General features: G+C 40.8%; 1 protein-coding gene across 2 annotated transcripts in view; it reads left to right on the top strand.

Annotated features, from left to right (window-relative positions):
* The window catches only part of tiam2a (TIAM Rac1 associated GEF 2a), a 109,144-nt gene that overhangs the window by 4,725 nt on the left and 76,732 nt on the right, over positions 1-27,687 (top strand). The window contains exon 1 of one of the 2 annotated variants that reach the window (XM_023271908.3): positions 23,318-23,510. The exons of the other annotated variant lie outside the window; for it this stretch is intronic. The gene's annotated coding sequence lies outside the window, so the exon portion shown is untranslated. Of the gene's footprint in view, positions 1-23,317; positions 23,511-27,687 lie in introns of those variants that run through there. 2 annotated transcript variants of the gene reach the window in all.

The following is a 27,687-nucleotide window of genomic DNA, read 5'->3' as shown; positions in this document are numbered from 1 at the left end:
ATAAAGACGATGATCTCAAAAACACACATTTTGACTTTCAGGGTTTCTTATGTAACAAACTTAGTAGGAAACAATACTGTCAACTTTCAGGATGGGACTTTTTGTATCATTATTCTTATTTAGAATCAATTCTGGTGTAAACTCATGTGGCTAAATTACTTTAATATAACAACTTTCCATACTTAAGAACAGAATAGTTTTGCAGTGTTTGAGCAGAATCATAGGTGAGTCAGAGTTTTGCTCGAGCTTCAACAAGTGGAGAAGGGTGGATGGAAAAAGAGCTTTTAATAGATCGGCATAGTTTAGTGAAAGCAACTATGTAGATTTACTTCCAACATATTTTAACCCCCTGAATCCTAAAACCTACTGACAGAGTTTAAAGTCATGTTGTCTTTAAAGCAATCCCCAAAGTTGGCCAAAAACTGTAATAACACAAAGAATCATCCCATTTTCAGCTCTCCGGCAGCCCTTAAATTGCTTATTTGTGCCATGCGTTTCCATCTAGAAAATTAAATCTAAGTTTAAAATCAAGTTTCACTGAAATCACTTTGTTCTTAATGGCTAGACAAAAAATAAACACTATGCACTAACTTGATTCTGAAAAACAACACTGAACTCTGTGGTCCTCTGTGCAACTGTGAAGCCATTAGTAACTCAGATGTAACTAACAGTCGTATAACAAACAAGAAAAGCACTCAGATACCGCTGTACTCCACCAAGGCTGCTCAGTCGTGGCATCATTTGGTTGTACAGCGGAGTTCCATCAATATTTGACCTGAGGAGTTAATTGTTTTGTTTTGTTTTTTATTACTAGCTACACTACTAATGTGTTAATGTTGCTTTATACAGACAATCATATTCCCCTGAGGACACATTCCAGTGACTTCAGTGATCTGATTCACCGTCATCTGTTTTCAGCTACATTCCTGTCAGCCTCAGCTGCAATTTGTGATTAGTTCTAATTGACAAACATCAGCATGCTGATACACTGAACTACACGGTTGCCACGACAGTTTGTGCAGCATTTACTGTGTGTGTCAGTTCCTTTCTGATGCATCCTAGAAATAGAAGAGGTTCAGTACATCTCGACTTCAAATAGAGCTCTTGATTGTTCCCTCCTACAGAACAACTTGTCTCATTTTTCGCTCAACTTTCATGCGCATACTTCATTTCATCCTCTCTGGGGGCGAATAGAAATTTAGTGGCAAGTGTTCTCTCTTTTTTCATTGTGCCGAGAGCGGGAGGAGAGAAAGCCTGTGTTTGCCAAGTCACTGTGTATTTGCATACTGAGGAGGTGTGTGTGTTATCAGTGGTCTACATGCCTGTCACTGAATACCTTTGTGTGTGTGTGTGTGTGTGTGTGTGTGTATGTGTTGGCAGCGTGTCAGCGGAGCCACAGTGCCACCAGAATTAAAGCCATCAGCGCAAACATGGTTTACAGAGGCAGAAACATTACACTCACATTCTAAGATTGATGCTGAACAGCTGTTGACTGTGTTAACATTGTTAGTGGCTAATCTTTCCTGTTTCAAAACACAGATATCAGTAAACATGCATCGTCTGTTTACATGCGACTATTGGCCCAAAGTGGCTGTTCTGGAACCGTTATATCAGGCACTTCTGCTTCTCGTCTGTGACTGTCTGTTATTTATCGTGCACTGTAAAAAATCTGAGTTTTACTGTGATTTTAATAACAGTTTACTGTTTAAGACAGATTTTCCCTGTTTACTTAGATTGCAGTTAATAATAACTAGTAAAATCACAGATAAATGTTTCAATTTACTAGTTTTAAAAAAATGTTCAAAACTGCCAATAATATCGACTGAGACAATTGAGATTGAGATATTGGACAAGAAGAACCAGTCAACTCACAAAAAAACTGACCACACTGGAGAAACAGTAAATGCAAAATGTTGCCAAAAGTATCAAAGTTATTAATTCTTTTACAAAGTTTAACTATAAAACAATATTTTACTGTATTTAAATCAGCAAAAATAGAATTATTTTACAGATATCTGACATTATTTGCAAAGAAAATATGTATATTTAAAGCTAAAAAAATGCAAAAAAATTTTTTGTCATTTTGTGTGTTAAATTTCAATCTAGTAAAATCACTGAAAATGTTTTAATTCACAGTTAACCGTTAAAGAAAAGCCTAATGCTGTCGGTAATGCCCACATCAATTATCTGTACAACATTTAACTGTAAAATTACACTATTCTTACTGTAACTAAATCAGCAAAAAGTAGAATCATTTTACAGATATTTGCTGTTATTTTAGAGAAAAAATATGTATATTAAGGAATAATTGGTAAATAATTTAGCTGTGCTGTTAAATTTCATACAATATCTAGTTAATTGTTAACTAAAAAAGTACTTGTTGACTGTTAAAAAAAACTGTACATAACATCAAAAAGAAAAATCTGTATTTGTACAAACTGTAGTGTGTTCTTTTGCAGCATTTAACAGTAAAATGACTCTGTTTTGCTGCATTAAATAGGCACATTTATTTATTTTTTATTTTTTATTTTTTTTAACAGATTTTGTGAGATTATTTTCACTTTTTTTCTACATTTTTAGAACATTATAGTATTTCACCAATTTTTTTTGCACTTTTTTTGGCACCCTTCTTGCCAAATTTTCACCGTTTGTTTGTTTTTGACGGGATTTTTTTACAGTGTGGGGTCACCAGATCTTATGAGGTTAAAGGTCACCAGAGTTACAGACTCAGGGAGGAGTATGGGAAACTAAAGGAGTTGTCACGGAGATGACCGCAAGCAACAAACGCCTCCTCTGATTTTCAACCAATCGTGATTCACAGCAGGGGAGGGGTGGTTGTGCGTTTTTTTGTGTGTTACGTGGGTGACAGGGGAGCTTATTAAATGTGCTAACACAAACAAGGTGTGTGTGTGTTTGTGGGAGGATGGAAACGGGGGTTGGTGTGGTGTGGTGGGGGTAAGAGGGGAGATATGCAGGGAGCGAGGTGGGCTCAGATGCTGAGCAAAGCGAGGCGAGCTGCTTGACAGCGCAGCACAATGTGCCTGGAAACGGGGGACAAATTGGGAGAAATGTATCAGGACAGACAGGCAGGTAGCGGCTGCAGCCTCCCACTGTCTGTCACACACACTCATTTACATCAATTTTGTGATTATGGAGCCCCTGCTCGTTCTTGTGTTCCTCTGCGGCTACAGAAAATGTTTGATAAAACCTCAGCTCACGCATTCACACAGATTAATCCACTGCAGGCGTTTATTCCCATGCACTGTGCTCCGTTCACACGTCTGTCTGTGGTAATAGAAGACCTTTAAAAGCTGCTTATTAACGACTGACTCAGCTTCTTCCTGCAGATGTGACACCTGCTTCATGAACCGCCTAAACAAGCCTCATTGTTTCCATTAAAGAGCACAGTGTGTGTGTGTGTGTGTGTGTGTGTGTGTGTGTGTGTGTGTGTGTGTGTGTGTGTGTGTGTGTGTGTGTGTGTGTGTGTGTGTGTGTGTGTGTGTGTGTGTGTGTGTGTGTGAGTGTGTGTGTGTGTCTACCTGCCCACACATGAACAAATAGACTCACTGTTTGTTCGCCCCCGGTCCCCTTTGCTCCTCATGTGCCGTTTGTTAGCAGCAGCTAGCTGGTAATTAGCCCTGAAGGCCTCCCTCCTCGTTGTCTGCGTGTTTGTTTACGATGGTTCGAAGCAGATTCCCTCCTGAGAGCTGGAGGCGTCACTCAGAAGTGCGCGCATGAGATGGAGTGTCAAATTAAAAAAGATAGGAAATTCCTGACTCACCAGAATCCTGCAGGAGGGGAGGGGGGGAGAGGAAGTTGACGGAGGGATCACAGTGATGGGATCCAACCTGGAGGTGTTTTTATGGATGGATTAGAGCCAGCGTCATCACTCACATCCAAATGTTTCACTGCGTTGGACTGGTTTTAGGGTTTTCAAGGCTGATGCCACGTTTTCAATAAAGCTAGCAACACTTTTCTCCTACAAAGTGAGTTAAAAACATCTCTCATTAATAATTCCTGCTGTCTAGCCTTGCAACTGCTTTTAAAATTCATTTGCCCGGAATCTGAGCTAGATATTGTGATCTGAGATGTATTGCAGTAGAGAAAAATGAGAACCAAAAACTGCAAAAACAATGCTCTTATTACTTCATAATCCAAAGAACAGACTGTTTTCACTAGTTCTTCTGCAGAAAGTAGTGTGAACTTTTTTCTTCGCAGACAAGTTCAAAGAAATTGTCACATAAAAGAACTATTTTCTCCTTATCCTACTATACACCTGTGTCTCTTTAGTGTGGCGGTTGCTTTTTTGTGTTGGAGTAAACACACATAATAATGAAATCAAAGCTAAAAGAGTAGCATAATGTTGCAGTTGTGTCAGTCTTTTACACATCTGTCACTCCCACCTCCTAAAAACTATTTCCAACTACACTGCATTCTCAGTTATGTTTTGAGAGAAACATGTTTTCACCCAGATTACATGTTACATTTTTCATCAACATATCTTTGCCATTTCTTTCATTGCTTTTTTTTGTTGCTCATTATCTGCTAGACAGTTTTATATTGGAAGGAGAGATGCTTGTAACCTTGGTAATTCAAAAAAAATAGAGGAGAAGCATCAAACATGTTGTGGAAAAAGATGTATTTTAACTCAAAGCAAAATCATTTCCATGACATCAAGTGGAAACAAAACTTAAAACCACTTTCACAGATCAAGTCTTTCCCCTTAATCTGACAGCATCTGAATGTGTCGGTTTCATGTCTGAATATGCACCCTGGTAACTTCTCAGTAAAAGTTACAACAGCAATGTTACTTTGTCAGACCTAAAATATAACTCTGTCAACACGGCACAAGTCGGAACTACATGCAGTCACATTAACTGATAGGTATAGCATAGCATATGTGTTGTACTTGAAGTTGTGTGAAGCAGTTTAGTAAGTTTTTACTCCATGTTTCAGCACCAATATTCATCCAAAACATGGAGCAACTTTCTCATCCACTTTGTCCTACAATTAGACATCTACGCTGATCGTCCAAAAAAAAGTCGCACTCTCTAATATTTCATTGGACCACCTTTAGCTCTGAGAGCGACACATTCGCCGTGGCATCGTTTCGATAAGCTTCTGCAATGTCACAGCATTTGTTTCTGTCCCGAGTTGCATTAATTTTCTACCAAGATCTTATACTGATGATGGGAGAGTCGGATCGTTGTGCAAAGTCTTCTCCAGAACATCCCAAAGATTCTTAATGGGGCTGAGGTCTGCACTCTGTGGAGGTCAATCCATGTGTGAAAATGATGTCTCATGCTTCCTGAACCACTCATTCACAATGTGAGCCCTATGAATCCTGGCATTTTCTTCTTGGACCATGACCATGACATCAGGGAAGAAAAACTCCATTGATGGAAAGACCTGGTCCTTCAGTACATTCAGGTAGTCAGCTGACCTCATTCTTTGGACACATAATGTTGCTGAACCTGACCAACCCCAGATCATAACCCTAACCCCTACAGGCTGGTAGGCACTAGCCATGATGAGTGCATCACTTCATCTGCCTCTCTTCTTACCCTGATGCCCCCATCACTTTGGAACAGGGTAAATCTGGATTAGCCTCACCGATCAGTGGTTTTCTTAGAGCTACACAGTCCCAATCCTTTGAGTTTCCTTTGTAGTGTGCGTGTGGAAATGCTCTTATTTCCACTATTAAACGTAGCCTTAAGTTCTACTGTTGATTTCCTACGATCATCTAAGAGTTTGTTCCGACCACATTTGTTCCTCGAAGATTATGGTTCTCCACTATCCTTCAGGTTTTAAGAATGCGTTGGACGGTTCTTAACTCAATTTTAGTAGTTTCAGAAATCTCCTTAGTTGTTTTCTTTGCTTGATGCAGGCCAATAATTTGACCCTTCTGAATTTAATTAACATCTTTTCCACACGGTTGTTTAAGAAATGAGAAGCTCCTCACTGCATCAGCGAGAGTTAAATAAGTTGTTGCAGCTGAAACATATTCATCACTGCAGTAATCATCCAATGGAAGGCCTTTGCCTATTTGCTTAATTAAAGCCACAGGACAGGGAGTGTATTTTTAAACTGATATTTCCATAAAAATAAAACATTATTGAGTCAGATTAACGATAGGAGATTTGACAAATCATTAGCAGGAGCAGAAGTTTAGTTTGTTGCTTCCAGCTGTTTGTAGGAGTCTTTCCTCTAAGTTTATTAAACATCTGCAGCCTCAAACGGCAGCAGGATCCACATTAGCGTGTACAGGAGAGTTACACTCATTTACACAGGTGGAACAGCAGCAGTGGGGTCATTATTTCTAGTTATAAATGACTCCCTACGTGTAGACAGAATCAGGATCTAACAGCAAGTGACACAGTGAACTGTACTTCACCTCTGACAGGTGAGCTGTCACACGGAGTCACAGTTTACACACATTAGTGCATTAGTCTGCACTTGATGTAATAATCTTGTGTGTATGGCAAATATTGCGCCCGTTCACTGTTATCAGTGTGTTTAAATGAAGCCGTGAGAAACAATCTAAAAGTGACTCACTTTAACTGATTATTGAAGCCAGCAATGCTACGTATCCCATATCTGAAAGGGCCTTAAATCTAAATACTCCCACACAGGACGCAAATGAAGAAAAGTCCTGTTGCTTATGCTTCTACTTCCTCTCCAGCCTCCTAACATGAACTCCATGGTTCTTTCAAACTGGAAGCATTTCCTGCTACATCATAGTCTTACGTTCCAGGAGGAAAATACGTTCCTTTTAAAACGTAAATGAGCATGCAGTTTGTTTGTATAGGAAAGTAATCTCTCTGAGACATAGCTGTTTACTCTTTGAAAATTCCTTAAACTTCACTGCGACTAGGGAGAACTTTGCCACCTTTCTCCATTCCCACAATATACTCCTGCTCCCTTATCAGCTAACTCTGACAGCAAATATGTTTATCATCAATGCTTTTAATGAATGGGCCATTAATATCTGCACTGCACTTACTTTACACACATAAAACGCACCTTTAAATCAAGATTTATTTGAGGGATCGCGTGTAAAACTTCCCGTAGAGACAATTCTCCCTGACAACAGAGCCGATGTCCTGCTCACGAGTAGTTAGCCTCGCGTCGACGCTTCAAACCTCCCTCCTGCCGCTCATCCAATCTGTCCAGTGTGCGCGTGTAATAGTGTGTGTGTGTGTGTGTGTGACTTTGTCAATATCACCCATGAGGGTTCCCATGCCACCCCACTGATGGGGATTAAACATTCATGATCATGTTTATTAATGACCAGCAGGCACCAGGGATCCCCATGCTGTCACACACACACACACACACACACACACACACTTATAACCAAATACTCACAATTATTTCTTTTTTTAAACCTCACAAGCTCACACATTTCTAACATACACCGACACAGCTTCTTCTCCTTCACACATAGTTTAGATGCACTAGTTCATTCATTAAACTAGAAGAAGTCTGTTTTCATGCTGTTAATAGCAGTACGATCTGAAGTGTGTGTCCATGTGTGTGTGTGTGTGTGTGTGTGTGTGTGTGTGTTATGGATCCACTGGCCTGTTAAACAGAACAAGAACAGATTTCCTGTCTCTCTGTCTCTCTGGACCGCCGGTCTGAACTCTCCCATGGGTGGAGGGATGGACTGAGGACCTCGCTGAGAACATCTGTGACGGCTGGCCCCAGCAGAGACTGCAGTGTGACAGTTCCTATCTGCAGCAGATGTCACAACAGTGTGTGTGTGAGAGAGAAAGTGTGTGTGTGTGTGTGTGTGTGTGTGTGTGTGTGTGTGTGTGTGTGTGTGTGTGTGTGTGTGTGTGTGTGTGTGTGTGTGTGTTCAGAGTTGAGAAGTCCATGACCTAGAGAAGACATAGAGGGTTTATCTTTTCTTCCTGTTAACTCTTGGAGATGTAGTAGTAAAGAAGCAGGTGGGTAATAATTCAGATTTGAAAATAAAATCATTGGAACCACTGGGAAAACTTCCATTAAAGTAGCATTTCTACTCATTCGCTCTTCCCTTCAACTCCGATGGAACATGAAAACTATACATGCTTTGCCCTACAGCCTCTGCAAATGAAATGACAAATGAGTGATGAGCAGAGGAGCGCTGATGCTGCACTCCTCACGCCCTCCCATCTCTTTCTACATCTACTCTCCCTCCTCTTTCTCACCGTCGTCTCCCCTTTTACCTTCATTATTCCTTCGCTCCGCTGCATTCATTGTTCTTTTACTCCTTTGGCCATTTGCGTCTCATTTTACCTCTCTGACCCTCTATCTCTCGTGCTCTGCTCTCCATCCTCTCTTAGCCCTTTTTTTTCAGTCCCCAGTGGAGCAGTGTGGTCAGATTCCCTGGTAACGGAGCCTCTCTGTGGGACCTACTGCCTGGATCATGAAGCTAACTAAAAATACAGCTTTAAAAAATTCCAGCATGTCAGAGGGGCGAGAGAGCAGTAAATTAAATTACCCTTCAAACTGAGGGATATTCTGCTCAAATGGATTCACCCTTTTCAATGGGGAATCACCAGCTAGCTGTGAAGCTTAACTCTTAAAATAGGAACCTCAAAATGACCACATGTGCTTTGTGCTAGCGTTGTAGTATTTTCTAAGGACATAGCTTTGGTTTCAGAAGTGGGGGAAATGCAAAATTTAACTAAATATGCACACTACTGTTCAAAAATTTGGGGTCACCAATGTTTTCCATGAAAACTCACACTTTTATTCATGTGCAAACATAATTGCATAAGGGTTTTCTAATGATCAATTAGCCTTTCAGCACCATTAGCTAACACAATGTAGCATTAGAACACAGGAGTGATGGTTGCTGGAAATGTTCCTCTGTACCCCTATGTAGATATTCCATGAAAAATCAGCTGTTTCCAGCTAGAATAGTCATTTACCACATTATCAATGTCTAGACTGAATCATTTAATTTTATCTTCATTGGAAAAAAATGCTTTTCTTTCAAAAATAAGGACTTTTGTAAGTGACCCCAAACTTTTGAATGGTAGTGTATATGTATATTAAAAGCTGAAAATATATGGATGATGTTTACCTTCTTAAATATCTAAAACATACATAGATATTTACCTGTCTATAGAGCTATAAAAAATGATGAAAACATTCCAGTTATTAATACACAAGTGGCATTTAAACCTTTTTGTGTTTCCTCAATAGAGACCTTTAAGCTTATGGTAAATATTGTGTTTACTGGTACTTTACTGAACACTGCCCTTTACTACCTTATCTTTGACTGATTCAAGAACATTCACTGTAAATAACAATATAATAAAACATATTTTACACAAATGACTGCAGATAACACCTGCACCAATCAGAGATGAGGCCAGTAGACTTTATGCAGCCTGCCAGGCAAAACTCAGGGCACAGGAAATATGGAACTCTTTTGCCCATTCATTGTGGAGATATACTGTAGAAGTTTTAATTGTATTTTCATCTGCATACTTTAAAGATTTCTAGTACATGTTTGCGTGAAAACTGAGTCTGATTACATCCAACAATCAGTCAAATTTAATTTGCTTTGTGCAATTTGCTTTGCTTTGTGTGTTTTAATAAAGACTACTTTTTAGTCTGCAGCTAGACAGCCTGACTGCATGAATACATGGATCTAATCAGATGTAATTTTATCTGTTTATATTCACAGCCTTTGTAATCAAAAACAAACTCACCCAAAAAAATCTTTTCACTGTTAAAATGTCTGAGCAGAATTACTTTTTCTTTGATGTCTCAGCATAGAACGAGAACAAGTGTGGAGCTTGGAATCTGCACTGATGTCAAACCACAGACTCAAAAGAACTGTGTTTTTACAACATAATGCATTGTAGCAAAATATATGTGCAAATGAAGCTGTTGTATCCAACTCCACATGGTGCTAGAATAAAAATGAAACACCTTTATCCTGAAAATAATTGAAACTGAACAGAAATGCCACTCAGTTATAAAAGAAAAAAATCTACTAAATTCAGAACCTTGATGAGGAGATGGAGGGTCAGGAGGCTGGTGTGAAGAGTCTGACAGGGTGAAGGAGGGATTTGTTTCTAATGAGTGAGCAGACAGTCTTATCTGCCAACCTATTTTGGCTTTCACCCACTTTACTACACACACACTCACACTGCGTTGTCACGTGGGACACCAGGGAGAAAATGAGAAACATGAATCTGGCACTCATCCCGAGTGTAGGAGTTAGTGTGTCAGGGTCAGGTCTGACCAGAACATGCAGAGCCGGGCCGGGCCAGACCAGGGGGGTAAAATGGTGGAGGCCGAGAGGGCAGCAGAGACTGCATCTATTTAACAGGCTGCCAGTGACCAGCTTTCACACAGTGAACCAGTTAAAGGCTGCATCATTAAAACTCTGATCCCATCATCTTCATGGTTCCATGCCGACCGTGAGCATTCAAAAACACAAAATAACAGAAACATTACGTATGAAACGACTTTAACTCTCATCATCGAATCTTCGTAATTACAAACTCAGCTTCACAGGCAGAGCGACCAGTGTACCAATTAGTGGTGTGTGTCAGCTGTACAAGAGGTCTGATGATCACTTTTTAATAAGTGCTTTGCGGCTCATATTATATGGGATGTGGATGCATACATTTTTAACATTTTATATTAGGCTAATATAGCCGATGTAAACCACAGTTTATATTTGGAAAGGTTTCAGTTCAGTAACTACAATCTCATCTGCTGCTGCTCATTGCAACCCGAAAAGTTCCGAAAAGGACATTATTCACATCTAGACAGAACTATCAGACTTGTCTGGATGGAATTTACGAGTCAGACTTCATTATCAGGGATAAATCTGTTGATCCTTTAAAAAAAAAAATCTGTGCTGGAGAATTATTCTAGGTTTATTAGCTTAGAACAAAAGAAAGACAAAGTTGGAGCCCTAGCAAAAAATTTATAAAATTAGAAGATTTATAGTGATATTACTAAATTAGCTGGAAAGAGACCTCAGGGTACAAAAACAGTAGGACACCTATAAATCCTAATTTCAATAACTCTATTTAGCAATTTGTGTGCTTTTTTTTAATACTGGTCTTAATCTAATAGCTTGATTACACTTAATGCAATAAAATAATGAACAATTAAGATCTTGAATCAGGAAATCATCTGTTAACTAAGCTCAAATCTGTTGATATGCTGTTAGACATGTATTTTTTAGGGCCTCTGGAGGTCTTGAGCCACACAGCAGGGTCTCACTGTCATTGGTAATCCGGTCTTAGTGTTATATATGGGGAACTTTCTTATGATGATAATGCCCTTAGACATGCAGCTAAAAAAAAAAATAAGAGTGACTAAAAACCAAGATGAACTAATATGGTTCCCATGACCTCCCAGATCTCCAGGTTTAAACAACACTAAACCTGGCTGGGATGTTCTGTGTGCCCCCCTAAGACCTGGAGTCTTTCCTGCTTATAGAAAGCTCCAATATCCTGTTAGACACAGCTGAGGATTTTAAAGAGCGGCGCAAGAAGACATGAAGCTGTTTAGAAGGTGAATACATAGCTGTCATTTACAGTGAAGGGTTTCCAGCTTTTTGCATGTTGTCTTTACATATAAGCCTTAGTAGTGATGGTAGTAGATAAAGGAGGATGCTGCTGACCTTTCTGAAGAGATGTTAACATCCATATATGTTCTTCTGCCAGATCAAACCTGCATGCACGCACACAAACACACCACTGCACACAGGAGAACTAATATGATTTCACAACTCAAACCAAAAGAGTCTCACATGTATACATCCATTAGCTATCATTAGGTAAATAGGTTAATAGGTAAACAAAGAGAAAACACAGAGGATTGCTATAGAGAGCACAAACACCAGGGGAGACCTGCTGCTCTGAAATGGAAACATGTTCAATGCTTTTCTCTTCCCATGGTTCTCCGATATAAATGCAATAATCCAAGGTGCAAACATTTTGAAAAGGACCTATATAACTACTATTAACTGTCATAATTCTAGCAATATATAACATTGCAAGTGAGTAATTTTCTTGGCTTACTGTTTTCACAGCATGGTCATACAATTAAGTCGACAGTTGTGTTATTAAGTAGTTTTTCACTCCTGTAACTTACAGACAGTTTTACAACAACTTTAGTCTGACTTCAGGTATAAGCAGACTTTTTTCTGCTGTGGATTTAACACAACCCCATCCACTATCTATGTTTTACAGTTTTTGAAATCCATTTTGCTATGGGAATAAATATCACAAGAGCTACAACCTACATGCAAAAGATGGAAAGTTTTAAAAGAATTTTGGATCAGCTTTGTAGGCAAATGTTCCATCAAAACAATTCCCCTATCGCTTTTTTCCAGGGGCACTGTTGCTGCATCCTGGGTTTAGCTTTTTAAGCTTGCATTTGATGGCAAATACATGATATTGTTCTAAAACACTGAGACTGCATTACAAATGAAAAAACTTTAAATGAGAAGTAACTAATGAGCGAGTCTTGCCACATGGCAACCATCTTGTTGATGACACCAAGCAGTTGTTTTGGGTCTAACAAGACCATACTTCTGTCAAAATAAAAAAGCATATATCCAAGACAGCAATTTCATTGTTCTCTGGGACATAAAAACTGTATGAATAGAATCACCAGTAAGGCCAGTTTTATGATTTATATGTCTGTGAGAATGCAAGAGTCCACAAGAGTCTGTGCACACAAATTTTGTCCTCCCTGCAAGCCTGCAAAGATGTTTGTGGATCCCCAATATTTGTGTCTGTAGAATATACACTTTAAGGGCAATAGTGAAAATGCTAAGCAGAAATGGGCATGAGTGAAAAAAGTAAACATAACCTACTGTGCATGTGCAGAACGGAATCTCCAAGTGGATGCCTGCAGACTAGAAAAGTAGCACATTAACGGCAGCTACACATCTGTGGTGTCTGCGGCATTAACTTTGATGGCATCAGGAACCAGTTTCCACACAGTTTACAACAGTTTGTGCAGGTTGTGCTCTTACAACCCCACAAATGAATGTAACTAATTAACAAGAAAAACACTCAGACAGCGTAGTTCTCCACCAAGGCTGTTCATTCCCCCATATGGCATTGTCAGAAATGCAGCATTTGTTTATTAGTTATTGATGATCAGAAATCACAGCAACATAGACTGTGGCCATTTAATTTAGATGTACCCACAACAAAATGACCTTGAGCTGAGCACAGACGTGTGTTTTGCACAGGTATGTTATGTACGGATATTGAATCGCGTGACCTAAATATGTAGCAGGCAGTGGGAATTGATGGGACTCGGAAACACCCCTACAATTTATTCAATTGTTCCTTGTATCATTTGTCCGACGATTGAGTCCTGATAAGTCTGCAGCAGTCGATTTGAAGTAGGATTGCAATCATGTGATCATCAGCAGGCAGCATAAGTAGTATTCACGTGTCATAGTTACAGTGACATCGTGCCACTATCTCGCAATGATACAGAAATCTTTAACAAATCGTGGATATAGACTATAAGCTGCGTCACTGCCAAAATCTAATCACTTGGTCCTTGTGTCATTTCTGATCTTCCCTGAAAATTTCATCCAAACCCGTTAGTCCGTTTTTGAGCAATGTTGCGCACAGACGGAAAAACAGAAGTACAGACAAACATACGCCCATCGTCACAGAACTCCGCCGAGTTCTTTGGCAGCGTAATAATGTTCTCTTGAGCTTTGGGAGTAATGCTTGGTTATTCCTATAGCTTGTAATCTACTTTGCTGGCCATGCAGTCAATGCAGCAGAGAAAGCTCTGGTTAATCCACTCCTTATACTTTTCTCCTCTCACTGTCCATACTCTGTTGGGTGTCACTCAGCTCCATGCACACCATTGAAATATGTGGAAAATCCAAAGCTTCACAGAAGTGCTGCGCCTCTCTACGTTACTAAGCTATCACTGGATGACCATTGTGTGGGGGAGGGGTTTAGCGACACTCAATTAGTAAAGGCGGAATTCATTTGTATAGTGAATTGTATTTCTACAGGAGTTACCACATTTGTCCTCCAAAGTTTATCCCCAAGGAGACATTAAAAAAATGCATATGAGCCTAAAAGCACAGACACAAACTTGGATGTGTAAGCTCACAAGCAAAGAGGCTAATCCATGGTTGCCATGCCTCCACAAGGCCTGTAAACAAACCAGTCGAGACAGTCTGAGTGGGAAGTATCAGCTTTCTATTAACACTCCAGGTCACTCATTTCCTACTTTGTTTAAAAGCTGAGCAGCCAGACAGACAGCTTGGGTTTTGGTGCTTTCCGTACTGGTAGGTGATGATTTTGTGGGACAGACCCAGAGTAGTGTGTGTGTTTCTAATTAGGAAAGTGAAATGAGCAGATTTTAACAAGGAGATTTTAACAGCCCTGTGCACTGCTCCCTTCACATGGGTGTGAAAGTGTTTCTCAGCGGGGAGCCAGGAGGTAATAGGTGTGGGAACGTTACCTTAGCAGGCTCGACGGAGGGACAATTCCAGTCCTAATGGAGCAGTAAGAGTGTGTTCCACTTTGTCTTAAAGGCCAGTATTATCACTGTCATAACTTCATTAATTGGCCAAAGAGTAATTTTGTGGTTGAATGTTGCAGCAGTAAAGATTCATTCCCAGACTTTCTGCTCCATGTTGTTTGTGTCTGCCTTGTTTGCTCCTATTAAATTAGAATGAGCAGATTTTAGCCTCAGCACGTCTCAACACAAATCACATTACACTTCAGAGTCAATGATTGCATTTGGCTCATTGGAATCAGCCTTTTACTGTTCTTTACTGAATAGAGCGTTTGATTTTTAAGGTATGTTTGTCGGCTTGTAATACGCTACCCTCATTTGACTCAATTAAACGTACGATAACTCAATCAAATGTCCCTGTGTTTGCTCTGGATTCCCCTCCGCTGGCTGCAGGACTGCAGTTGCACTCATTCGATCAGGAGTGAGGAGATTTGAGGCAGCTTAAACTGTCACGCCAGCCCAGAGCTACAGACTGTTTCTTTATTCTCTTTCACTGAGTCTATAAAGACAAGGCTTGTCCAGTCCTGATCTTTCTTTCATAAAGTAATCGCCTCATAGTCCCTCAATCATTTATATCCTTTTCACTGTCTTGTGGGATATATTTGGCTAATAACATGCTCTCAACTTGGTCATTGTCAAATCTGCCCTACATTCAGATAAGGAAATATAAAAATGGCCACCAATGTTGTCTTGGGTGCTTTTGGACACGACATGGTGCCAACTGCATGTCCAACTTGACATGGGAAGATAAACACTGTGTTTTAGGACATACAATTTTACTGCAGATCTATTCGCTGTTATAGCCGGAGAGAAAAACCGGGCAGCTGGATGTTTCTGAGCTGATGTAGGTGGGCAGCGTTGCCTGAGAGGAATAGGTAAAAAGGTAGAAATTCAGCACAGATAAAACATAGAGGCTTTAAAGGGATAAAGAAAATGTTGTTTTTTCTACAGAATTTTCTTGAAGGGATTTAGTAAAACTGTTAAACAGATTTCACACAACAGTTGCTCATATGTATCCATAAATCTTATCTGAGAAAGCCAAATGTTGAATTAGACCACAAACGTCACATACTATATGTTTAGTTGATATATTCTGAAGTGTGGTATGGCCTGCTTTGTGATATACATGGAAATAGACAGTTCACACCCCATCCCAATGATGTCATTTTTTCCACAATAAACACAATCTTGCTGTGTATGAAATCTGAAAAGAGGCATGCAGTGCTAAAGATATATAAACAGACATCCCTTGTGAAATGGTTGAATGGTTAAAAATGAAGAGAAATATATTCACTGGGAAATTCCTGTGTAACAATTTTATTCTTGTTGCCGCTTATCTAACAGTACTTATCAGCACCGAGCCTAAAAAGTTAAACTGTGAATTGTGATGTGCAAAAAAACAGCTTGTAGAGGTGTCACTATAGGGCAGCAGTCACATTAACACTCTCACACATTATTCTCACCTACTGTAACACATTGTGCTGACTGTATTGTGTGCAGCAGGATTTGAATATTTTATTGTAGTGTGCTGCCCTGAAAAATGTCTCCAACACAAGTTACATAAAGTATGTCTTTGGGATGTGCAGGAAAAATGTAATGTTTTATTTATTGATTGATTTTACCTCTAAATCTTTAGAGGGTTTGATCCCCCCAGGGTGGCTACCACTGCTGTATGTAAAATGTGTACACAACCTGCAGTTGTGCATTGATGTTTGAATAATTTTATATTAAAGACCCCCTCCGGTGAAAATCTATTTTTTTTTCCTCTTGTTAGCATGTCCATATGCTGTTTTTGTATGCCAGAAGACATATCACCTCCGAAATAAGTAGTCAGCTCCATGGTGGTGCACCTTGGAGCACAGTGGACTGAAAAATACAGTTTCAGAAACACAGATTCAGACTAGAAGTTCATGTCCCGGCCTGGGCCTTTGATCTTTCTGTGTGGAGTTTGCATGTTCTCCCTATGCATGCATGGGTTTTCTCCAGGTACTCCAGCTTCCTCCGACCGTCCAAAAACATGCTGAAGTCAATTGGTGATTCTAAATTGTCCATAGGTGTGTGCTTGTTGGTCTCTATGTGTAGCCCTGTGATAGACTGTTGACCTGTCCAGGGTGTCCCCTGTCTTCACCCTAAGTCAGCTGGGATAGACTCCAGCACCCCTGCAACCTTAATGAGGATTAAGCGATGTATAGATGATGGATGGATGGATGGATGGCTGGATTCATACTTCCAGGGTTTCATACATAACAAACAGGATATCACGGGATTGTGGGACACCATTTGAGGTGCACTTTACATGTCGTGTCCATGCATATTAAGCTTTCATGTGTCATTTTATGGGTTTAAATTACACACATCAAAGTATTATGGCTGAGGTAAAGAGCATTGGAAGGGGTCACTTGATTTGATGATAAGCAGAATGTAAGGAATGGATTCTCATACCACACAAAGTGACTTTCTGTGTTATACACACCTTTTCATGATACCAGGCTGAAAAAAATCTAAGCAACCATACAAATCTACTTGCCAGGTGGAGCTTTTGTTGTCATTCTTCTTTTTCATTCTTCACAATTTGTTTCCAGTTCCAACATGTATGGCTGAATGACTTCAATATTACCTCTTGGCATTGTGTTTGAACAAACTCATGGCACGTGGTAATATGGTGTGCTCAAGGTCCAGTGAGTAGTGGCTTGGGACTTCATAAATGTGCACACTATAGAGGAAGCAAAGATGTAATGTCCCATCTAAGTCATTTAAAGCAGGAATACATTGTTTTCATTGACAAAATCTTTTAAAGATCTAATTTTGGTCCCTAGAGATGAGTTTTCAGGAGTTAATCAATGACTGGAGAGGAACTTTAATTGGTGCTGCTTTTATTAGCTTATTATGTGCATTACTGTATGTGTTGTTATATACAGTTTATGATCAGCTGCTCTGAACTTCTTGTAACCATGAATGACTAAAAACATAACACCGTCTTAACACTTCCTGCTTCCTTGATGAGAGAGGTGTTGAAATACTGCAACAGTTTCAGTACAGTCCCCTTGAAATGGTTCATTTTCCATAAAGTAAGCAACCAAAGAAGGAAAAACAGAGATTCTTCCCACAAGGAAATTTTAGGCCAGTTCTACATAATGATCCTTCACAATTTGCTCTCTGTAGTATACAGGAACCATTTTAGTGGATTAACAGCAAACATTTTGATGCTTCTTTGTGGTCAGACTGGCTTTAAGTGCCAGTTTTATCCCACCTTTTTCAGCCTTTTTAACTCCAGCTCTTACAGTCCCACCCTCCTATTCATCAAATAACCATCTCAATCCTTTCTCCACACTCAGGGACACAAAAGACTAATTCAACTCATCACTCTGTCACACCCTCGTGATAGTTTCTTCACCTCGAACTCAAGTAATCAACAGCTCGGGCACATCCAGCTCCTCTGCCTGCCCTCTGTCACCCCCCCTCTCAGTAATGGCATATCTGTGTGACAGACAGGCAGCCAGACAGACAGATGATGCAATATGTAGGGGGCAAATTCATCACATATATGCTTTCCCACACCAGTGAATCTATACAGGTTTATATATCCTCTGATAGCATTTAACTCTATGAAGAATCTAGCCGCTACATCAGACATTATCTTCAGCTGCGGGATTTATTTCTGCACAAAATGAAACTGTAAGTGACGTTCCTGCTGAGTAATTCTCGCAGGTCTTCAGTTCAAAAAGCTTTTGTATGAGATTCTTGACTTTTTCTTATAGATTTGCCATAAAGGGACTGAGGTTTTTACCTGATGCTAATTGAATCACATGTAAATCAGGGGCTTTAAGTGCTCTGCCTGTCCTTCAAAGACCCAAATAACACTGGTGTGAGAGGTTGGCCGCTGTGACACACACTTCCCTCGTTGTCGTCATTGATTTCTCATTAGTCGGGCCCTCAGGAGTCGGCCAGCTATCACTTGGATCAGACCTGTCGTGTTCAATTAAAAGCCTTTCCACAACAGCTCAGCTTTTTCATACCTTATCTTTACAGGTGCCCTTCTTGCGCCTTTTCAGCGTAAAGATTTCCTTTGTCTATTGTGTGAGCCGCTGCAGTGGCCTCTTTGTGTTCGTGGATGCTTTCATTTCTTTTTTCTGAAGCAAGTAAGGAGTTGTCTCAGGGTGTGGCATGCAAAGTCTGATTATAGCCCTCCCTTTGTCTGCCTCTCACACACCTTATGACAACTCCTTTCTTGTGTTTCTGGCCGGAAATCATCCTCCCCTCCAAACAACTGCACACCACTATATGAGACAATTTTCTTCCAGCCGCAGCCAGCCATTAAAGGCTACATTACAAATGAGCGTGGTAATTGCATGTGGACACTGAGCGGGCCAGGCCTCGCAGCTCAGCACCAGTGGTAATAATGGGCAGATCACATCCCACAGCAGGCAGCAGTGAGAAAGGGTGAGAACATCACTTAGCAGGGAATCCGCAGTCCTCCTCCCCTTCTATCACGTACAGCGACACACACTCAATAGATGTCTGTGACACGCATCTACCACCACGACCCTATTAGAGAAACCATAATGGCAGAACAAAGTGGTGACATTTGGGATGGCAGGACTGTGGCTGTTGAGAAGCCTCATTTAAAAGAAGGAGAGGCGGCCGAGGTGTTGTTAAGTGTGTGACTGTTTATGTGTGTATTGTGGAGGCTCATACCTGTCTGCTTGTCTGTGTCGTGTTTTTTTTTTTTTTTGGCGTCAGCAGAAATAAAAAAGAAAATTCTGGCTGAGCTCACTGTTTTTCTGCTGCCTGGTGTGTCTTAAAGCAATAAACTGACAATACTAATATTTCATTTCATTGGGATACTACTTTAGGAGCAGCCCGGTCAGGACTGTTGTCTTGTGCCAGACCAACAGACAGACAGAGAGGGCTGATGGGTGGAAGGATGTCCGTCAGAGCCAATTATCTTTAATGAGATGCGGGGTGACCAGAGCTGCTATGCTGCCAGATGACACAAAAGAGTCTTTATGTGGCCAGAATTTATCCAGAATTCTGCAGTGAAACACATCATGTACTGGGTGGGGATGTGTAGCACGTCACTGGGAGGACTGATGACATTTTCCCAGTGGATTATTGCAGTAACACTGCAATATAACACTTTAAACATTAGTACTTTTGGCTTCATCACTTCTCCATTTGCAATGACTCACCATCTAATTTGTCTCCATAGTAACCCGACACTCCTAAAGATACATGATAAGATATGTTGATGTCAAAACAATATGCTTTACCTGGAGCTCAAATCTCCATGACTATAGCCAAGCAAAGGGGGATGAAAGGCTGCTTGTTGTGCAGACAGATCCTGATAGGACTGTGATGAAAGGAGTAGAGCGTTGCTGTATCTGCTGCTACAATGGGCAGAGGGGTGATAGGCATCATCATTCTGGCTGCTCCCATTGTAGCAGCTGTAAAGAGGCCGATATGCGGATTGGAGGGGTCTGGCTGAGCTGACACGCCTGGCCAAAGAGCCACGTTACAAAACACAAGATTTACAGGCATCACAAGGGAGACTGAAGGAAGGAATGAATAGTCATTATGACCGTGTTATCAAAGAGTGGAGGCATTTGGACGAGGAACAACTGAGAGAAAATAAACTAGAGGAATAAGCATTAGGCTCAAAAACAACAATGACCATTGTCATCAGCAGGGTGCTATCAGATTGTCTGAGGTGAACAAACCTGTTTCCTATCACTGTGCTTATCAGATCATTAGTCCTTGTGACAGACAGGGCTGTTAGTGTTATGCCAAATATGTGTTCACCTTTCAAATAAAAGAGCTGGTAAAGGTAAAGGCCTACTATGGGACTACAGGTCAAAATGTAGCAATTTGTCTGAAGAAAGTTACATAATTCCTGAATTTAATGCATGTGCAGTTGGTACAGTGAGGGATAAAACATGATATTCAGCATTAAGTAGGGAGTCTAAATCTAATCACACAAGTAATAAAACCTTGTGATGACGCAACCACATAGAACGTTACTTTAAGATTTATTTATAGTTTTCATGTGGCTGTGAGCTCGGCTGGGTCCATGAGACATAAAATGCACCATCTTCCCACATCTGCAAGAGTTCATGTGAACCGTATGTACTCTCAAACCTATGATCAAGTCCACGTAGGAGACATACTAGTTGTTTAGTGTCCTCTTCTGGTTGTGGACTATGGCCTCATCCATACTAATACAAAATAACATTTTCCTGAACATTTTCCCCTATAATTTCCTCTCTCATCCACATGCAAATGACATTATAGCTCACTCAAACAAAGGTTTTATTTCAGGCCCTTTTTAGGGTGCAGATGTTTAAAAACTCTGGTCTTTGTGTATTTGTGTGGACAAATGGAGAATTTGGGAAACAATGGTGCTACAGCCCATTTCATTCATGCCCATTGTTGCTTTGTGTAATGAGCTATGTACCTGAAGCAACAACAATAATGGCAGATATATGCCAGTTTCTTTACATTTAGTTGGTAATACCAGTTACAAGTTTTACAACCCAGCTTGCACCACTTCACCAGCACCTTTTCTATGGCTTTTGGTTGCTCTTAGTAATCCTTTGTGCATATTTTTGTTGTTTCGTGTCTTATAACTAGTATAGCTGATATTACTTGGGCCACAGAAGCTACAGTTTAAATTCTGCATAAATGATGGCATGACAGTCTCCTCTGATATTTAATGTATTGTTGATGCAGTCAGGTCTGGCTTGCTTGTAAGTAGGGTTTGTAGTCATTTCTGTGTTCTCGTGTGTATGGAGATATTTTGTAAAACGATGGTTGTGTGGACAGAGTTTTATTTTAATCATTTTTTTTTACATGGAGAGGGAAGATATTTGCCTAAAAGAGCATCTATATTAGAGTGGACAAGATATCTGTTTTTTAATTGTTTGTTCTTGACTGGATGTAGATTGTGGGTATAAACCTGCCATTGGAGCTGATTTCAGGTGTCTTTGTCCTCCCTTTCTGCCATCTGCATCTTACTGTTTTCAAAATCCCCTTCTCTAGAAGAAAAAACAACCTCTGAGATAGCAATCTACCACACGGAATATTTCATGTTTGGATCATGCAATGCAATAGGCCATTTTAATTACATTGCCTGCCTTCATCCAAATTTTCCACCAAAACACTTTCACTCGCCATTATTTCAAGGGAACACCAAAGCTGCATCCTTTGTGTAGCTCCACCCAAGATGATTGTTATTGGTTTAAACAAATAAAAACGAATCACCCCCCCTATACTTTAAATATGTACAACAGCTGTCCTTACAAAGGAAGTACTGTTTCATGCTGTAAGCATGCAATTTGATCAAATCAAACTTTGACCATCACAGTCTGTAGTGTGAAATGAGAATCATCTGTCTCCATGTTTATATTCACATGAGACACTGTAATGTACAGTATATGACATAGCTGTGTAGAGGACTGTGGATTAGAATGGCCAGAAAATCATGATGGAAAAATCTGAGCGGAAGTAGCAGGATATTAAAGCGTTTTTGCCAAACTACATTTGATAAACTATGTATCTGGACATACTATATCTTTTTCTGGCTTACTATATAGTATGATAGCATGGATATTGGCATGTTCCTAGTGTTTTTTTCTGCTTATGATAGTGAGGTGCAGATCACAAAATTATTAATGTACACCCATAAAGCTTGGGGACTCAAAAAAAAAAACAAAAACAAAAGGGTCTTTCCAGAATTGGAGGACATTTGGGCTTCAAAAACTTTTGAAAAATAAACTTTATGTTTTACAGTTTTCTGCAGCTTACATATCAATGGTACCATTTTTACGCCATGTTTTATTTGTTGTTTGCTAACCCTAATCTGATCACAGTAACGGGGTTGCTAATCCATGCTAATGTTAGCTTTTTCTTAGAAGTAGAAGCTAGATATTTAGCTAGCTGTTACTGGTGACCAAGAGGACAAACTGACTGATGGAAAACGGGAAAGAAAAAAGTAAAAAGAATTTGTCTTATCCTGAAAATATGCATGACAGGGTTGCAGAAGGTAGAGTGAGACATTCAATCAAGGCTGTTATGAAAATATGAAAAATAGAAGAGAGGAAATACTTTTGCTCTACTCATTCTTTTGGAAAACTATTTGATGATGTTATTTCCAGTGTTTCATGTGATTCACTGTTTTCTTCTTCTACCAGCTAAAAAGGTTATGCAAACAGGGTTGTTGTGGGATACACATTCCATGCATAGTAATTATTATTTAAAATATGATGTTGATTGAAAAAAATGTTCTTATAATTACAGGAGACAACAATAACAGAAACAATAATAAAAAAAAAGGATATTTAAATTTCATTTTAACTGTTTTATTTGAGATTTAATACGGTCATGGGGGGGGGGGGGGTATTTTCTCCTAGTTTGTTTTAGATTTGATGTCAGAACAAGTACATTTACACAACAACATGTTTTATTATTTTGTACATGGATTATTTGAAATTTGATGGATGTCCTCCACTTCTGGGAAGGCCCCAAAACAGAAATGAATCATAAAATCAAGTATTTTCAAGCTTACGAACTATCTTGCGAATAAATTCAACTTGATTTCAGCCAGAACTCTGAAATCGTCCCGAGGGACCCTTAAAAGTCCACGAACCAGCGTTTGGAACCCCCCGAGCTGCCATGTTTTATCACACATGTAGTTCTGTGCGATCACCTCGGTGCTCCGTGTTGCTCTGAAGCACACGGCCATCCCCCCTCTGAGTGTCCGTGGGAAGGAGGAGTTTAACCCCACAGTGTCTGGGAGGAGTCCGCAGTCTCTCGGCGCTCCGTCCCGGGATCGCTCGCTGTGGACGCGGACAAAACCGTGGAAGTTTGGGCTGAAAGAAAAGCCGACTTTTTTGCGCTTTCAACCGCGTTATCTTTAAAGGTTCCTCGGAGGGAAACGTGTAAATGTTGCGGGAAGCATCATCCACGAGAGGGAAGCTTAGCTGGTAAGTTGCAGGCGAACTTCTTCCACTGCCACGCTGCTTTTAAAACGCTCCACTTATTTGTGCGCCTTTTTCCTCATCTGCAATACTCGTTTGTTAAAGGAAAATTATCCTGATTAATTCCCTGGCTCTGCTGTGACTGAGTGATTTTTAATAGTTTCTTGTTGAAAAGCGGTTTATTGTAAGAGTGAGCTGCATCAGGGGTTATTGTTTGAAAAGTACAGTGTAATTATCCCCACAATGACCCTCCTTTAATATCTAGAATGACCAGAAATTAAAACTGTCAGTGTGAGAGCTGTTTTCACTTCCCTCATTAGAATGCAATATTCCTAATCAAATCTTTTGTGCAGGTGTGAAATATAATCTAGTGTGATAAATGAAATAAATTGCATGCTGCCCTCACGTTCAGCCTTGGAAATTAATTAAAACTTGCACCAGAGGTATTAGAGTTGCATTGACACAATGGATCAATGTAAAGAGTGTGTACATGTTCAAGGTGTCGCCCAGAGCTGTGTGTCAGGGATGAGGCTTATTACTGCATTCTTCCCTTCTGACTTATGAACTGAGAGATTGGGAGCATCCACTCAAACGCTGGCCCATGTTCTGCTGTTGTGTTTGGATGTGATTTACCCTCCGCTTGTATTGTTGTTGTGTGCTTGGGTGGAAGGGTTCTCGAGCCACATACACAAGCAACAAAAGGGCCCCCGGGACCCCTGGAGTGCAGGGCCAACCCAGAACAAACAGGAGCTGTGGACAGGGAGGAAGGGCCGGGGATGCCTTTTGGCGTGGTGCACCCTCTGTCATGGAAACCAACATGGGAAGGTGTCAGTCTCACAGTCTTGCCACCTTCGCTCGTCGCTGAGGAGGGCTGTAATAATAAAAACACAGGCTAATGTTTGACTTGTAGCGGCTGGTTGGGTTGCTCATTGATCCGTCTGGAGTCTGTGCAGTATTCCTGATGTTGGGTTGGACAAAATATGACTTGGTTATTAATGGGTTTAATGATTATTGAAAGAGCCATTCATCCATTGTTTATACACCGTCTAATCCTCATTAGGATTGCAGGGAGGCTGGAGCCTATCCCAGCTGACTTAGGGTGAAGACAGAGGACAAGCAATCACACTCACATTCACACCTATAGATAATTTCTAATCATCGGTTAACCTCGGCGTGTTTTTTGAGTGTCGGAGGAAGCCAGAGAACCTAGAGAAAACCCACACATGCACAGGGAGAACACGCAAACTTCATGCAGAAAGATTCCAAGCTCAGGTGGGGACACGAACCGGGGATCTTCTAGCAGCAAATGCTTACCGCCGAGCCACTGTGCCATTACTGAAAGATGATCTGGATAATAATTTACCGTCGCCATTTAAATCCAGGAATTAAACGCAGCCCAACATGAGAGAAAAGACCCTAAAGAATGCCTTGTCTTTATTTTCCCTGCAGGGAGGAACATGCTGTGTGATTGGTTCATATTTCATCATGCCTCTCGGCCCCCCTGCCTGTTTAATGGAATATACAGAAATGTTTGTTTTTTTTTTTTCCCCACAATATTTTTATTTTGTTTTTCACAGCAATGGAAACATCTTTACATTGTATAGAAACTTGAATACAAACTGTTTTGCTGCTTTTTAAAAAAACAACAACAGCACAAAAAACAAACAAACAAAAAGTAACAGCAAACAAGAGAAATAAGTTACTTACTTACATAATTGCCATCGTTCTCATGTGTGCGGCCTGTTTGTTTTCGCTGGAGATCAGAAACGAAAAGTGCCGGGTCAGAAGCTCCATGTGCATACTTTGGCCTTTGCAGCCCACATTTTTGCGGCGGAGAAATCCTCAACCACACGGAACATTGTGTTTTTACTATTCTGTTTTTCCCGGGGTTGGAAGGAGGTCTTGAACTAGAGTGATATTGATCGAGTGTGGCCCTTAATTTCCTTTTAGTGGAGAACATGTGACTGTTTGGCTTTTTTACCGTTTCCTTTTGTGCAACAAGTCATGCCTCTCAGCTGGCAGGAGACTGTCAGTTGTCACAGTTGTTTACCAGTGACAAAAAAAGGGAGATGCAATACTCCCATCTCTCTCTCTCCCTCTCTGTTTGGAGTTGCTTCAGAAGCAGATCATTGCTCGTCTAATTTAAGTTGAAGGGCTCAGTAACATTGTGACGCGGTGACATAATTACCACTGGAACTTCCCTAATGAAACAATCTATTTGGATGTCAGTTGACACACTGTGTGGAGTTATGTAAAGAACAACAGTCTAAACAGTGGACTTGCCCATCGTACTTTGATGCTTTGTATGAGCAGCTGTCTTCATCAGGCTGGAAACTTGGAATTGTTCTCTTCTCCGCAGGCTGTGTGTGAGCGCCTGTCATCGTTAATTCTCAAGTGCGAGCACGCTGGCTGAGAAACGCCAATGTTTCATGTCTTGCACCCGGCGCATTTTTCTCCATATAAGGTGCCGTGCATGTGACTTATCAGGCACGAGTAACATCTGTGCTTATTGTCACATGGGGATGAAGGCCTTCTCCTGTCTGTAGGTAGAAAGGCCCTGCAGGGGGGAGAAAAAAGAAAACCACAGGGGCTCCACACGCTAGAGATTTCAAATGCATCAAGTTGAAATCGGGAAAGCCTTTTCTCTCTTCGCTTCCTCCATTACAGCGAAATGTCATTCCAAGACTTCGATGTAGAAAGTCCAGTCAGGCAGGCGTAATGGTGGCCTGTGTGTTTCTATTTCTTGCTGCTGTGGTTTGAAATTATATTTGGCTTTCAAAGTGTTTGCTGGTAGCATATGGCCAGCAGTGTCTGGAGTGGTTGCTATAAAAAGCAGGTGAACTGAAAGCTGGTGCTGACAGCATCTTGGCCCAGACTTCTCATTTGCTACCGCACTCACCGAGATGCCGACCAAAAGACACATGGGTGGCTTTGACCTCTTCCGGGTGTCACTCAACTGCAGGTCAAAATCTCATCATGGACACAACACTGGCATTACCCATGCTGTGTCATAGTAGGAGTTAGGAGATAAATACTAACTGCACCCTTTGACTAAGAAAACAGCCCAAAAAGAGGCGCTTTGTACCCCTTGTGCTGCATAATTCAGTGACTCTGAATTTAACTTGTTTTTTACTGTGGCTACTGGGTTGGCGAACACACACACACACACACACACACACACACACACACGCATACATCCACTTTGGGGGATTTGCACAGTCAGCTGCACATTGTGCATGTACTCCAACACGAGATCCCCTGCTCTGCTGCACATACAGGAACCTTCTGTCCAGCTCAGCAGAGCAACGGAGCCTCTTACAGCTGAACTCTGGCGCCCATTCTTGCTCCTCTTAGCAGCAACTGGTCCTGGGCCTTTGAGGAGATTAATGCATAGGTCTAAATTGAAGTGCGTACCTTCTCGGTCACCTGCTAAAGAAGGTTCGCAAAGAAAATGAAGATTAAATGGAGGCAGACACTTTAACAGCGTGTCAAATGAGGTATTGGATTAAGAGTTACCCAGTAGATGATTGGGGGTGTAGGTGAGGAAGAGGGTGAGCCGGATCTAAAACGGTGCCAGATGACTTCACTAGTGATTCAGACTTTCATTAACCCCCAAGAAATAACTGCAAGACATGCTGTTACTACTCTTTTATTGATGCTCGTATAAATCATGTGGCAATTGGTGTACACAAGGCAAAAAGCCCCCATGGCAGCAGTTGCGTAGCGGCGCATGTAATTCCTAGATGGCATACAATATTTCAGTCTGGTAAAGGTGCTGCAGCAGCACTTTAAACCCCACCATGTGAATTACAGGCTGTGGATAAACAAGAGTTAGTTTGATTATCTAAATGTATGAACAATAAAGTGGGGAAGAGAGGCGAGCTCTGGATGTGGATGCTGTTTGCAGGCGTATTGATCCGCGTGTGAGATTTCAAGTCTTGACAATGCAGCTGCTGCAGAGAACCCAGTAGGAGTTGGTGTGCTCTTTTATGCTCAAAGCATATTCTTTCAGAACACCGTTGCTGCATGTAAACCCCGTTTGAACCCTTTGATTAGGAATTCAGGCTGGAAACAGTCAAGTTGCATCACGTCTCTGCTGTATGATATTTGCGTTTCGGATCTCCTCTTCAAAAGAGGGCGTGTGGTGGCACCCTGGCAATCAACAGCCCTGTTTGTGTGGAAA

This window comes from Amphiprion ocellaris, chromosome 20 (genome assembly GCF_022539595.1).
Source record: "Amphiprion ocellaris isolate individual 3 ecotype Okinawa chromosome 20, ASM2253959v1, whole genome shotgun sequence".
Lineage (NCBI taxonomy): Eukaryota > Metazoa > Chordata > Actinopteri > Pomacentridae > Amphiprion > Amphiprion ocellaris.
The sequence above is the reverse complement of the archived record's forward strand: the minus strand, read 5'-3'. Positions and strand labels throughout refer to the sequence as shown.